This window comes from Ursus americanus, chromosome 29, assembly GCF_024610735.1.
Source record: "Ursus americanus isolate L20-20 chromosome 29, mUrsAme1.1.p, whole genome shotgun sequence".
In the NCBI taxonomy this organism is placed as follows: domain Eukaryota; kingdom Metazoa; phylum Chordata; class Mammalia; order Carnivora; family Ursidae; genus Ursus; species Ursus americanus.
The window spans coordinates 22,967,777-22,978,171 of record NC_142155.1 but is presented as its reverse complement, the minus strand read 5'-3'; the positions used below and the strand labels follow the sequence as shown (position 1 = coordinate 22,978,171).

The 10,395-nt window shown below is 38.2% G+C and overlaps 1 long non-coding RNA gene across 1 annotated transcript in view; it reads left to right on the top strand.

Moving 5' to 3' along the window:
• LOC148107512 (uncharacterized) overlaps positions 1-7,299 on the top strand; it is a 46,494-nt gene extending 39,195 nt beyond the window's left edge. Inside the window, exon 2 of the long non-coding RNA XR_015722261.1 lies at positions 2,935-7,299. This is a non-coding gene — a long non-coding RNA (uncharacterized LOC148107512). The remainder of the gene's footprint in view (positions 1-2,934) is intronic.
• The last annotated feature ends 3,096 nt before the right edge of the window (positions 7,300-10,395 follow it).

Here is a 10,395-nt window from a genome sequence, read left to right as displayed (position 1 = left end):
GTAAGGAGGAAGTAAAAGGAACATATTTAAATTGTAGGTAATTCCCAGGTAGCTTAGAAAATTGGTTCTAATTAGCAGATTCAGCAGAGTAGGAAATAAGGGGGTGGTTTTCAAACTTTGGCACGCATCAGAATCAGCAGGAAGGCTTTTAAAACACAGGAGGCTGAGCCACCTCCAAAACTCATCAGCTCTAGGGTGAAACCCAAAGAATTGTGTTACTTAACGAATGTCAGGTGGTTCTGAGGCTCCTGGGCTGAAGATGACATTTTGAGAACCATCGCATTCAAAATCAGTACTCTGCTAATCCACTTGATTGTAGGCTCCAAAAGAGAAGTAACATTTTCTTATCATTCTTTATCTCATCAAACACAATTTTTGAATACAACAAACTCTCAGTAAACCCATATTTTTTTAAACATTTAACTCAGGTTAAGTTATATAGATAGCTTCTAGATTCATACCTTCATGTCAAATTCCAATCTCCTCCATTTTCCCTCTATTATATTAACCTACTCTATTTTCTTCATAACATTCATCAATATCTAAAATCATCTTGATTATATGTTTACCTTTTATTACCCGTCCCCACTCACATGTTCTCACTTGTATTGAAAATCTGCATCTATCTCGTTCAATGTTGTACTGCAGTATAACATCTAGTAGCAGATATTAAATAAATACTTGGGAATAAATTGATTAATTAATGGGTTGTTGTAAAATTTATCTCTAATATCAAATATATCTATCTAACAATGCGGCAGCTTATGCTGTTTTGACTTAAGCAAAGTCGAGCCAGCCTTAAGCAAAATTGAAAAGTGGGTAAGCAGTTCAACTGAGTTTAAAAGTGTGCAAAGAAAAGTATCTCTGGGCAAAAGGGTTATGGTAAATATGTAAATATTTATTATAGTTCCTTCCCTACCCCCATCCCAAATTTACAGAAACCTCCTGTGCCTGGACACACCCTCACTCCCTTCCTGTCTTCTCCCTCCCTACTACCCCCCTTCTACCCTTATCAATCCCTTACTTATCTCTTTATTCACACTGGAATGTAAAGCAGCTGATTGCACCTTGATATGTTAACTTTTCCAGAGAATACATGGATTTTAAAATCAAGGTTTATTCATTCCTATTAAAAAGCTAAGACATTCATCTTGAAAAAAGTTTAAAAAGTTAGATTAAAAGGAAGAAAAAAGATCAGTTCTTTGTATACAATCAAAGATGACTAGCATTAGCATGTGGTTTCTTTTCTCTCGAGTCTCTTGCTATGCATGTTCTACCTAATTATGATAAAATAGTATATATATAATATACCACATATAAGGACTTTCAACTGATCATAAACACAATGGCAGTCATATCATATTTTTTATAGTAATATTTTTTTATTATATTATGTTAGTCACCATACAGTACATCCCTGGTTTTTGATATAAAGTTCGATGATTTGTTAGTTGCGTATAACACCCAGTGCACCATGCAACACATGCCCTCCTTACTACCCATCACCAGCCTATCCCATTCCCCCACCTCCCTCCCCTCTGAAGCCCTCAGTTTGTTTCTCATAGTCCATAGTCTCTCATGCTTCATTCCCCCTTCTGATTACCCCCCCCTTTCTTTATCCCTTTCTTCTCCTACCGATCTTCCTAGTTCTTATGTTCCATAGATGAGAGAAACCATATGATAATTGTCTTTCTCTGCTTGACTTATTTCACTTAGCATTATCTCCTTCAGTGCCATCCATGTTGCAGCAAATGTTGAGAAATCGTTCTTTTTGATAGCTGAGTAATATTCCATTGTATATATGGACCACAGCTTCTTAATCCAGTCATCTGTTGAAGGGCATCTTGGCTTCTTCCACGATTTAGCTGTTGTGGACAATGCTGCTATGAACATTGGGGTGCATATGGCCCTTCTCTTCACTATGTCTGTATCTTTGGGGTAAATACCCAGTAGTGCAATTGCTGGATCATAGGGTAGCTCCATTTTTAACTTTTTAAGGGACCTCCACACTGTTTTCCAGAGTGGCTGTACCAACTTGCATTCCCACCAACAATGTAGGAGGGATCCCCTTTCTCCACATCCTCTCCAGCAATTGTTGTTTCTTGCTTTGTCAATTTTTGCCATTCTAACTAGTGTAAGGTGGTATCTCAGTGTGGCTTGATTTGAATTTCCCTGATGGCTAATGATTTTGAACATTTTTTCATGTGTCTGTTAGCCATTTGTATGTCTTCATTGGAAAAGTGTCTATTCATATCTTCTGCCCATTTTTTGATTTGTTTATTTGTTTCTTGTATATTGAGTTTGAGAAGTTCTTTGTAGATCTTGGATACCAGTCTTTTATCTGTAGTGTCATTTGCAAATATATTCTCCCATTCTGTGGGCTGCCTCTTAGTTTTTTTTTACTGTTTCCTTGGCTGTGCAGAAGCTTTTTATCTTGATGAAGTCCCACAAGTTCATTTTATCTTTTGTTTCTCTTGCCTTTGGAGATGTGTCATGAAAAAGTTGCTGTGGCCGATGTCGTAGAGGTTGCTGCCTATGTTCTCCTCTAGGATTGTGATGGATTCCTGTCTCACATTGAGGTCTTTCATCCATTTGGAGTTTATCTTTGTGTATGGTGTGAGAGAGTGGTCAAGTTTCATTCTTTTGTATGTAGCTGTCCAATTTTCCCAGCACCATTTATTGAAGAGACTGTCTTTTTTCCACCGGATGTTTTTTCCTGCTTTATCAAAGATTAGTTGCCCAAAGAGCTAAGGGTCCATTTCTGGGTTCTCTATTCTGTTCCATTGGTCTATGTGTCTGTTTTTGTGCCAGTACCATGCTGTCTTTGTGATCACAGCTTTTTAGTACAACTTGAAATCTGGCATTGACAAGAAAAAGGGATAAAAGGTATCCAAATCGGCAAAGAAGAAGTGAAACTGTCTCTCTTCTTCGCAGATGACTCTATATGGAAAACCGAAAGGCTCCAAAAGAATCCACCCCAAACTACTAGGAGTTATAGAGAAATTCAGTAATGTGGAGGGATACAAAATCAATGTTCAGAAATGAGTTGCATTTCTATACACGAACAATGAGACTGAAGAAAGAGAAATTAGGGAATCCATCCCATTTACGATAGCACCAAAAATCATATGTTATCTTGGAATTAACTTAACCAGAGACGTAAAGGATCTATATTCTAGAAACTACTTGAAAGACATTGAAGAAGACACAAAAAGATGGAAAAATATTCCATGCTCATGGATCGGAAGAATTAACATAGTTAAAATGTCCATGCTACCCAGAGCATTCTACACTTTCAGTGCTATCCCGATCAAAATACCAATGACATTTTTCAAAGAACTGGAACAAACAGCCCTTAAATTTGCGTGGAACCAGAAAAGGCCCCGAATCGCCAAGGAACTGTTGAAAAGGAAAAACAAAGCTGGAGGCATGGCAGTCGTATCATATTATAAAAACTCAGAAAATTTTAAAGAGAAAATCATTTATAATCTTCTCATTCAGTAGTAACACCAAAATGTTGGTTAATTTCCTTGCAGCGTTTTTGTCTTTGCATACATTTAATACAGCTGAGATCATTTTCCATTCGGTATTGTTAATGAAGGAACATTCATAGTCAATGACATAGCAAGTGACATGAAGAAAGGCTTGTGGATGACAATATCAGGCACATAGTGATTTATTATTCTTCCCCAGTTAAAATAAAAATAACTTATTGCTTGAGGTCATTCAAAGACAATGAAAATTATTACTTAAGTTTTTAGGTAATGAAAATTGCCATTGTAGAGCTCTATGAATCTCCTCTTATGTGGAGGGAGGGAGAGATAGATTAATTTTACTGTACAACACACCCAGCATAGTGTCACAATGGCAAAAATACTTGAAGTTTGGAACTGAATAGAATCAATTATTATTTTAATTGGTTATCATGATTAACAAGTATTTCATTTGAACAAAGCATGTGGGATGATAAACATCATTCCTGGTATGCAAAAGAGATTGTAAGGAAAGAAAGTGCTAATATAAGCACTCTGAGCCATATTTTGTGAGTCTGTAACATGTACCTAACAACATGTAGTTGCACTGAGCTCCTGAGGTCACACACACACACACACACACACACAAAATTAATTCCTGATTTTTAAAAATTTATCCCTTGTTTTTATGTTACTTTATTGTTAGATTTTAATCCAAAGAGAGTTGGTTGTCACCTTCTAAGCCATAGGAAGACATGAGACATGAGGGTGTCTTTTAGTAGCGTTCCATGTGAAAGAAAATCAAGCCGGTTATACACTTCTTGAAATAACAACCATCCTCTTCCATAGTTCCACTGTCCTTCAGCTCCTATGTTTGCAGTTGAAAAATCTGAGCAATTCCATCTTTATTTTTTATAGACAACCTTTTCAAAAATGTGTTCTTACGATATCAGGGATTTTTCTTAATATAATTGAACACTTCAAATATGGAAACTTAGATCATTTCTCAGCTCTGAAAATTTTTTTTTTAATTATATAATTTATTTCCTTGCAGTTTCTATTATAAGTTTTCTGGTAGTCACTGTGTAACAGGGCACTGAGATGACAGCAAGATGGAAAGATTCTTGTTTTACTAGATCTTACATTTATTCTCTCAGGAGGAGATGGAAAATTAAAAAGGGGAAATATAGGGTAAGTTGATAGAAAATGCTGATGAGAGAAGAAGAAGGAAGTGGTCAATTGCAAAGAGAGTCATAAGAAAAAGGCTCTCTGAAAAGGTAGCATTTGAATGGAGGCATGAGGGGTGTGGTGGACTGTTCAAAGAAATGAAAGAAATACAGAATATCTTGGGTACAGTAAATGAGGCATAATGTGGTAGGAGCTGAGGTCTGAGAAGTAGGATAACAAAGGATCTAACAGGACTTGAAAACAGTTTCAAATGGAAAGCCACTGAAGAGTTTTACAAAGTGGAGAGATACAACTCAGGCCACATTTTCCAAATATTCACCCTTGTTAGTATGTCGTGAATGCTTATAAAGAGGCAAGGATAGAAGCAGGAAATGCAGTGAGGGGTCTGTGCAGCAGTTCAGGTGACAAGGAGTGGTGGGTAGCACTAGGGTGATGGTAGGCAGGAGAGAGTAGTGGTGGATTTGGGGACATTATTTTGGAGGTAGGACTGACAAGATTTGCTGATGGATTGACTATGGCAACTGAGGAAAAGGAATTTTATAAATTGCTACTTGGTTGCTTATTTGTACAAAGAGACTAGGGGAGGAAAAAGTTTGGGTCGATGGAGAATCAAGAGTTATGGCATCTGGGCAGACTGTGGAGTGGAGTAGTAAGATGACCTGAGAAGCATTATTGAAAATGCAGGTGGTTAATACATTGGAGCTCCCAGCATCTTGAAGGATTGAAGACATGGAGATTCGAGGTTGGGTGAACTGAAAGAATGGAGAGGTGGTGATCAAAAAAAAGCATACCAGTTGTGATTTTGAAGATTTTAACAAAATCAAGGTTATGACCATGCATTTGGCCCCTATGGGATGAAAAAAATTATCAGAAGAACTTGGAAAGTCAAATAAATGAAAGGTCAAAAGAAATGATCTGAATGAGTGTTGATTGATGGTATCACAATTGATGATATCACATCAAGAATAATTTCAGGAATACTGGAAGACAGGGAGATACTGCCTGGTACAAAAAATGTGTAAATGACACGTAGAGAGGATAGCAAGTGGCAGAGTGGCAGAAACTGACTTTCAAAAAAGTTGAGATTTGTGAAAGTAAAAGGGTTAAAATGATTTGCAAATGGCAATGGGGAACAAAGAGAAACTGGGCTTACCTCTCTGCTCTAGGGTGCATAGTATATGAAATAAAAAGTAGCCTCAACATGAGTTATAAGTAGGGTATCGTTCCAAGGAAAAACCTCAGTAGGGACTGCCTGTAGCGAAGATGCTGCTGACCATGAATCCCAGAGGGCGTGCTGGCAGATTTAAGAGGGCTTGGGCTTGAGCTCCGGTGCTTTCTGTCTTTCATAAATACTATCTTTTCCTGTTTTCATTACTTTGTACTTTTGACTTTCACATCAAGTATTTAAATTTCTATAGCGTTAATTCTGTTTTTCACTCCTTGTAGTGTAGATTTATACTATTGTATTTTTTATTTATGCTATTGTATGTTTTTATTCCTTGGAAATCTCTCTCCTTTTATTTTATCCTACTCTCCCCACCCCATCCCCCTGCATTTCAGCATTTTCACTTCTTAAGGATTTCTGCTTTTTAAAAAAAAAAAAAGATTTTATTTATTTATTTGACAGAGAGAGAGACAGCCAGTGAGAGAGGGAACACAAGCAGGGGGAGTGGGAGAGGAAGAAGCAGGCTCCCAGAGGAGGAGCCTGATGCTGGGCTCGATCCCATAACGCCGGGATCACGCCCTGAGCCGAAGGCAGACGCTTAACGACTGAGCCACCCAGGCGCCCTGACATATATAGTTTATAATACTTATATCTTCTTGTGGGAATACCAATCCCACAAGATGTCCTGGTGTGGGAATTATATGGTTTATGGCACACGTTTGTTTTTTTGGTAAGTGCTGCAAAACTTAGAGCTCGTTGCCCCTGTGATCCTCATTACAACGAACACTAGAAATTCTGAGAAATAACATTAAAATACTGCTTCTTGGGGCACCTGGGTGGCACAGCGGTTAAGCGTCTGCCTTCGGCTCAGGGCGTGATCCCGGCGTTCTGGGATCGAGCCCCGCGTCGGGCTCCTCTGCTAGGAGCCTGCTTCTTCCTCTCCTACTCCCCCTGCTTGTGTTCCCTCTCTCGCTGGCTGTCTCTATCTCTGTCAAATAAATAAATAAAATCTTTAAAAAATAAAATAAAATAAAATAAAATAAAATAAAATACTGCTTCTTAAAATTAACCCATTTTTTTCAGTCACTCAAGCACAGACCCTTATATTTTATTTCCTTACTTTTGTGAAGTATCTAGTATCTTTGGTAGTAATTTAGAACATTTTTACATGGAAAAGTGCTGACCCGGCCAATTCCCTGTGTCCAAAAGGCTATCTTCTAGGGCATCTGTGTTGGTCTAAAATGGGGCCTTCATTTAGTCTCATTTTCTGGAACCATGATACCCTAAAGTAAAAGAAAGAAGTATGTGAACAACTTGAATTCTCAGAATGAACTGCATTTAGAGACTTTTCTTCTTCCTGCTACATCTACCCCCCACTACGGGAACTGTGACTCCAATAAAGTAATGTACCAATTCCAATCTATTCCCCCACCAAGTTCAGTCTCCTAGTTTTGTTGTTGTTTTTTTTTGTTTTCAAGCATTTCTGTCTCTAAATGGTATAGAAAGAGAAGACTGATGGAAGAATAAAAAGGGGAAGGGTCCACTACTTGCCTTAAACTTGTAGCCATTAGGTAAGAAAATGGCTGCCTTCTCTTTTGGTTTATCTAAACAAGAGTTCAATAAAGAGAGAAACAGGATCTTTCAAAATATTTTAAATTAATGGATTGACTGTCATATATCACAGGTTCTTCTACTTATTGGACTTTATAATCCAGTTCCATTGACTTTAAAGTTTGTAGAAATGTGGGGCGCCTGGGTGGCGCAGTCGTTAAGCGTCTGTCAGCCTTCGGCTCAGGGCGTGATCCCGGCGTTATGGGATCGAGCCCCATATCGGGCTCCTCCGCTATGAGCCTGCTTCTTCCTCTCCCACTCCCCCTGCTTGTGTTCCCTCTCTCGCTGGCTGTCTCTATCTCTGTCAAATAAATAAATAAAATCTTAATAAAAAAAAAGTTTGTAGAAATGTTGCCATGATTCTGTGATTCTGTGATTTAGTGGATGATCAGTCCCACTGGGGATCGGCTTTCAGATTGTGTGTGTGAGTGTGTGTGTGTGTGTGTGTGTGTGTGTGTGTGTGTGTAACTTAAGTACTTCACGGAAACATCGCAGGATTTGTGTATAACTGCCCATCAAGCAAACATCAAATTGGAATTCTCACCTGGGACCTGTTTTTCAGTGGAAGCATTTTGAGCTAAGTATGAGATAGGGTGGTCTCAAAAGATCTGAAAATATAGCAAATGGGTGGTTACATGCACACATCCATCCATCCTGCAAATATAAACATAATATTTTGCAGCTTTGTGTATATAAGGGTATGCAGGCTTGTATAAACTAATTCTTTCTTTTATAGTATTTCCCCACATCCAAAAACAATCACATCAAGAAAATGATTATTAAAATTATAAAATCAAAAAAATAAAATGAAAACACTCAGCAGATATTATGTAATGAAAAAAACTGGAATGATTTAAAAAGCTGAGATAAGATTTAATACCACAAAATTCATTGAAAAAAGGAGAAAACCATAATCAACAAAACCGTTTCTCTACATGTTGGTCTGTTTGAAACTTAGAAACTGAACTTATTCATGTTTTTGACAGAATATGAAGTTAATCAATTTCTTTGACAGCATATGCAAACAAGTAATTCCTGAAGTAATCTTAGGAAAGGAAGCCTTGTGGGAAATTGAAGTAATCTTAGGAAAGGAAGTCTTGTGGGAAATGTGAAAGGGGGGTGGAGGATCACAAATTACTCAGATACCAGAAGTACATGAGCTGTTCTGGTGTTGCATATCCATGTGAGAATATTCTTAAACTTCCCATAAAACAGTGTGTAAGTTAAGTTAAAATGTCAATGACTTACCAAAACAAAGAAAAATGTATTTTCTATATAATTACATTTTAAAATCATTACACTCCCTGCAATTTGTTTTAAGAATTGCCTTTTCCCACTGGGGTTTTCTGAGAATTAATGAGAAAAAGCTGTGAAGTTCTCGTGGCAACTGTTATTACAAAGTAATAGGGACCGTGTTTCAGCATACCCCTAGTTCCCTCTGAGTTCTTTACGGTTTGAATGGAAAATGGGTAACGTGAGAGAAGATAAACGAGGGTTTTCTTTTCAAGTGCGTTCAGAAAAATAACAATTTATCCTAAATTCACGTAGCAGCAGGATGTCACTCTCCGCTCTCCCACCATCTCATCTGGGTCTGTGGCTTCAAGTGAAGGCAAAGAACTTTTCTTTTTTTTAAAACAAAAAAAGTAACACTACCATAGCTTGCTCATTGTATTCGCTTAGAGGAAGCACTTCTGTGGATGATTAGATTTTTTTGTGAAATGTAGAGGATAGATACCATCAGAAATACTTTTGAAAATATACTTTCTTTGTTTAATGAAGTACTGTTGACTGTTCATGTAAGCAGAAGTTATTTCCTTTGCAAGAATTTCTGGATCCTACATAAAAGCCACGAGGAGAATGTGGTTGTGGAAACTATACAATAACGCTTATAAAAACCTATCTACTTCTCCTCAAGTCTCACTTGGTATCTCAATATCCAGCAGAAAAAATATTCAATATACCAGTTTCATATCAGCTTATATTCTTTGCCAAAAACACCACCGTTTTAGTCACTCAAAGCTTCAACAAAAATGTCAGACAAAAAAAGTAACAAATATTATTTATCGTGTGTCATGCACTATTCGAAGTACTTTATACAAATATGTGTTGTTGTTGTTGTTGTTTAATCAACCCAAAGAGGTATGCACTCTTATTATTCCAGTGCAGTGGGCAGAATTATAATGTTCCCTGTAATTCCCTTTCCCTGGCGTCCACATTTGCGCATAAGCGCTTCTCACGGAGTACAGGTGAAGCCTGTGAGTAGCTTCTAACGGAGAATATGGCAAAGGTGAAGGGATTCTGGAGGTGAAATTAAGATCCCTAATTAGCCGACATTAAGTTAAAAGGAAGAATATGTTGGTAGGCCTGACCGTATCAGGCGAGTCCTGTAAAAGGGGTTGCGTCGTTTGCGTGAGAAAAGAGCCCGGAAGTAGGAGCGAGGCTCCTGCAGGCCGCCGGGAAGCCGCCATCCGGGAAGCCGCCATCCGGGCACTGCCTGTGGAGAGAGGCGGTCTGAAGAACTGAGGGGTTCGGTCTTACAGCGCTGAGAAACTGAATTCTGCCAACAACTTGAATAAAGCTGTGCTGATGACGCCGGAAGAGAAAGGAACCTGATCGACGCTGTGAGGTTCGTGGTCACTTGTTACGTACCGATAGGTAATTAATAATCCCATTTTACAGATAAGGAAAGTAAAGGAATAATTTAGCTAGTTCAGTGGGAAACCGGAAATCAGTCCCGCGCAGCCTGAATCCAGAGCTGCATGGACGACTACTTTGCTCTCATTTTTAAAGAGTTGACCGAAGACTCACAGGCAACACGAGCAGCCACCTGAAATAGATAAATGTATAGCGCATTTGAAAAACCGTATCAAGTAGTAAGCTTTCCAATAAAGCCGTATTATTAAGGAAAAAGGGACTCATTTTCTAATCTATTTGAGCAGCAGAGTTAACGTTTTTCTG